Source organism: Silene latifolia, chromosome 4 (genome assembly GCF_048544455.1).
Source record: "Silene latifolia isolate original U9 population chromosome 4, ASM4854445v1, whole genome shotgun sequence".
Classification (NCBI taxonomy): domain Eukaryota; kingdom Viridiplantae; phylum Streptophyta; class Magnoliopsida; order Caryophyllales; family Caryophyllaceae; genus Silene; species Silene latifolia.
This window is the reverse complement of record NC_133529.1, coordinates 67,314,488-67,320,003: the sequence shown is the minus strand read 5'-3', so window position 1 is coordinate 67,320,003 and position 5,516 is coordinate 67,314,488.

Sequence of the window (5,516 nt, the reverse complement as noted above, 5' to 3'; positions counted from 1 at the left end):
TAAAATTGTTAAGAGACAAAAGAGGTTTTCAATTTTGTGACCCTATTCACCACGATTTGATGAATGGCTAGCCCATTATCAAGGTGATTATATTCTAAACCAAACTAGAATGACATATCATGTAGATGATGTAAGATTCAAATTGGTAACCCAAGATTAAACCTTAAAAGATGGAATAATGAACGCAAAGAGTTATCGAGTACTCTTGAAACCATTAGATTGTTAATGGTATATGCGTATCTTGTATTCAAAGCAAGATATCTCGTGCCTTTTGGTTGAAAAGGAGATCGAGGTTGTAAATCATTGATCCAAAATAGGTTGATCATTTTCTTTACCAACGATTTAAGTTTACGCTAATGTGTTCACTTAATAAGGTAAATAGAGAAATCTTTGAAGAGTTCAAAGAAGCACGATTTAGTCGTGGTGGGATTATCAAAGTGAAGACTTTGTATAAGCCAAATGAAATGTGATATAGCATCACAAGTTAATCTCTCTTAGCACGCATCATGGAATAATGTGTGGTTGGATATGAATTCAAACGCTATTCGATATGGTTTGGACTTCAATCAAGTTACTTTGAGTTACTTGATCCTTTTGGGGATTTTATCATTTTTGTCTAAATTATTTTTCCACTAAAACAAATCATATGAGATATGAAATGGTAAGGGTACCATGTTTGTAAGTTTTCACAAGAAACAAATGCTCATTTTCCCTTTTCAATTATCACGAGTACGACGGGTTTGCGGCTCGTGAAGCTGTCTTTCTAAAATACAAGTTTATTTCTAGAAGACAGAGTGGGAGAATTTATTCAAGAGCCACAAAGAATGTTATGTCGCAAGAAACTGGTCCTTCTTGGCTACATGAGACGTTTTGTGTAAGATGTTGTTTCTTTAAAACCTAGGAGGTTAAATTCGTCAAATTGTTGAAAATGATGGATTCATGCTACTTTTAAGAAAATAAAGAGCTTATAACTTACAAAGAAATCGTTTGATTCAAATTGATTACTTCTAGAAAGTAATGAACATATGACTTACATAAGAGTGTTTAAGTCACAACTCAATATAAGGCTTAGAGCCATCATGAAAATCCGAAATAAAAAGGCTTGATTAGTTGCAAAGGGTTTTGCACTAATAAAGAGAGATTTCAAGGTTGATTGGTTGCAAAGGGTTTTTACACCAATTGAAATGCTTAAGTCTATTTGGATCTTCTTAGGGATTGTGTTTCATTATTATGAAATACATAGCGAGTGAATCTAAAACCCACTTCTTCAATTAGAAGGACTGTATTCAATACATGTCTTGAGTTTTGAAGATTCTTGCAATCCTAAGATAATGTGAAACTTAAGAGAGGGTCTTAAGTAGGACATCAATGAGTTGGAATCAACATTTTTGGATCATGTGATAAAACATTTCTCGATAAGTCGAGAAGTTGTGTTTATACATGGAGTTTAGTGGGAGTTACGGAAATTTTAATTAGTCCGGTATGTGGATGACATATTGATCATCAAGAATGATTTAATACTTTTGGAGTAATATAATACATCTTTAATATCCAGATTTATGAAGATAAATCCACGTGATATTAGCGTCAATAAGAAGTCTTACGTTGATAAGATTTATGACTAGTTCAATTAAATTGAACATGTTTGATTGATTTCATTTGCTTCCGCTGCCGGATCAATTAAATGAGTAATGATGTATAGCACTTCATATACTTTGAGTATGATGAATTGTTTCAAAATCGAATTTAAGTAATCTTTGCCAAGTAAGCCATAAAGATTACCCTTAAGTGCATGCAGAAGCATTAAGGAAGTAAAGCAAAGTGTTTATGATGCAATTTTGTGTAAGGGTGTTACACAAGTGACAATTGACAATTGAGGTTGCGCATGGTTTCCGAAAAAACCATAATCAAAACACATTAGGATGGTTAAGATACCATTGCGGCTATGTTAATTAAGAAGTAGATTTTCTAGAATCGTTCTAGGCAATAAAGAACAATGAGAGATATTTATAACGGAAATTGAGTACACTTGCAATCATGAGATGTGCAAGAAGGATGAGTCCCGCACACTGTGAAAACAGTGGGAGCTATTCTTAGGCATGAGGACATATGTCTTGATTGGATCTCGACACGTACTCAGAAAGTTTTGTGATGTAAATGTATACATTACAAAGGAAAACGAATATGTAGTAAGGTTGAGTAAGGTACAAGAAATTGATAAAACCTACTAACCAAAGCCTTCTCAAAGGCTAAACATGATGAGTCATGTCATTTCAATTAAATTGAAATGAACAACTACATACAAGATCAAATTAGATTATAGAACATGAAATAGTAATCAAGCATTGACTATTCACATGTGATAATCGCATTTGTCGTTTGAGTTTTACTTTAAAACTCTTTTATTATACCTTGTTACATCCAAACGGGTTGTAGAGACAATTGAACCCCGTTAAAGTGAACACGGATTAGCATGGTATTCGCCCATAGTCACTTGTATGAGGTGACGTCTCGAAGTGACTAGAGTGTGATGCGATTGATGGCAAGTTCAAGTGCCATAGAGTCATGTGAGATGACTAGTCGATCACATAGGCAGACTGTTAGGAACGTTTTGTCGGGCCTAATGACCGCTTATAGAGTTCTGGCAAATTTATATAGCCTGGTCGTGGCGAGAGCTGCTATAGTATTCAAATGAGTCGATTCTTTTGACTAAAGACTATTCACCTAAGATGGCTCAGTTACAAATTAACTTTGATTTGTGTTACTACGACCTTCGTAAATGGGGTCAAATGGGCATATTTTGGGTTATGATGGCTGTGGCTAGTCGAAGGGAATGAGTGCGATAGGAATTGTCCACCCCCTTGTCAGGGTTAAAACAATATCTCAGGGCCACTCGAGGAGTAATGAACTGGAAATGCGTGGCCACGCTCGGACGGTATCCAGAGTGGATAAATCCGGTCAATCAGTTATTCTCCAGATCGAGGAAACCACTCTCGATATGATCACTTGCAAGTACGACCTGAAAGACACCTTGCATTGAGTGGGAGATAGTAATAGGACAAGAGAATTGGTGACGCACACTTGTCGAGGACAAGTGGGAGATTGTTGGAATATGTGTCCTCCGACAATAATGCGATCACGACTGTTGATCATGATGATCACATGTTTAAGTCTCATTATAAAGAATACAATTGGGAAGTAATATTGTTACTGTCAACTGGTCAACATATATCGGTAATGATTGGCTGACTAGAGTTTGACATTACTGTCGTGTGACGGTGGTGATCAGTTGACCCCCTAGGTCATACCTAAAGGGCAATACTCTTAATTGATTATTTAATTAATCGTATAATGTTACGAGTTAATTAAATTACTTGAAAATTGACGGACGATTTTGGAAGTAAAATTTACGTATCAAATTGAAATGTGATTAAATGAGATACGGTCTGAGTAATCAAATTGTATAATTACTCGGATGAAATAATTGTTTAATGTAACAATTAAATTTGAATGAATTATTGTAAATACAATCTGTTGTGATTTATAATTGGTAAAAATTTTGGTACAAGTAATTATGAAATTACTAAGTCGATTTTTGTATATGACGTATTTTTATTAATACGTTGATTTTTAATATGTTAAAAATACATAACAAATTTATGTCACATATGACATGTGACATATTGACAATTGACAAAAATAAAATGGATTCCATTTTATCTTTAAGTGGACCGAAATATGGGAGTGATTAACAAATTGTATTGTGTTAATTAAGATTAGTGGGATTCATCATTATTTCCCATATAGGCTTGCATGCCTAGAATCTTTTGTGTAAGAGCACAAAGGCCATGCATAGGCCAATTCTTACCACCCTACCCGGTTCTCCCTTGGATAGAACAAGGGATTCTTTTGCTTATTATTATTCACCACATGAAGGGTGGAAAATATGTGATTTATTCATTCAATTTTAGATGATAAGTTTTAGAAAGAGAAAACAATAATCTTCCATCTCCTCTTCTCCTACACGGTTTGAGGAGCAAGACCAAAATGTTTTGGGTCATTTTTCTACTACATTAATATTATACTAGTTCATGTAATATTAATTAAATTAAGAGAAAGCCTTGGGTATAAAGCTTAGGGAGAGATCCTATACTTGGATCTTGTTCTTCCATCTTAGGAAAGCTCAAGAACAAAAGAAAAGGAGATTTCTTTTGTGCCCATAAAACCGAAAACAACTATGTAAGAACATGATTTCTTCTCTATTTGTTATATTGTTTGCATGCATAAAATCCACATTTAATTTTATGACAAATTAATTTCGACATATATGAGTATGTTAGTATGTATATAGATCTACATTTCCTTCAACTATTCCCTCGACCCCAAGAGCATTATCACTTGGGACGAAGTCGCCGTTGAATTTGCCAAACAATATGCCGACAACGTCGAAATCCAAGCCAACACCCGCACTCTTGAGGTCCTGACTCTGAATGATAAGGAAGGTTTCACAGAATTCCTAGCCCGTTGGAGGAGGGTAAGCACTCAATTGGTCAGTAAGCCGAGTGAATCAACTCTGGTGGAGAAATTCGTCACCAACCTACGCCATATTTATGCCAACCTGCTGAGATATCAAAACATCAAAACGTTCCAGGATCTACAAATCCTCAGAACCCGCATTGAAGACGACCTCCGCAAGGGTGTTCTAGCCAAAACCACTGGTAGGGGCTATCAGGGATCTACATCAACTGGATCCCGCCCCTATAGTTAGACAAACAAAATCGATGAGGTCAACCTCCTCGAACCAACCATGAAGAAAACTGAGCATCCTCAAAGGGTATTCACAAACTTGGGGACGACCTATGCTAGTGCCCTAAAAAGACTCATGGACCAAGGAAAACTACAGCCAATTGGGCCCACTTCGGGCCCGTCCGAGGCCAAGAAAACCCGTTTTTGGAATCCCAATGCCTATTGCCAGTACCACCAGGGCAAAGGCCATGACACAGAGGCCTGCTTCAAACTGAAACACGCCATTCAAAATATGATCGAGAAAGGGGAACTACCTCTATCTCTACCTCACCCACAAAACCAAACAACAAAACGAACCCCTTAGGAATCCATGCCATCTCTGATGACGAGCCAACCTTGGATTTCTCACCTCTCATCCTACCTATTGATGACGAGGTGATAGGCTATCACACACCTATGCAAAGATAATATTTATACCCTAGCAAAACAAATGAAAGTAGTACGCAGAGGTCGAACCACAGAGAGACGGGAGTTGTTAATTAGTTGTTATGGAGTGAATTTTACCTTGAGGTCGGTTACGTTTGATTGATTGGTTTGTTGATTAGAAAATAATAAACTATATGATAAAAGAAGTCTAGGGAAGTCGGGTCACACATGCAAATTATGTAAATGCTTAAATTAAACATAGGAGTTGATGAAACGTTAATTGTTTAGGCTTAGAGACACCCACCTTACGATATTAGTGTCAACCATAGACCGGGTCCTAGAGA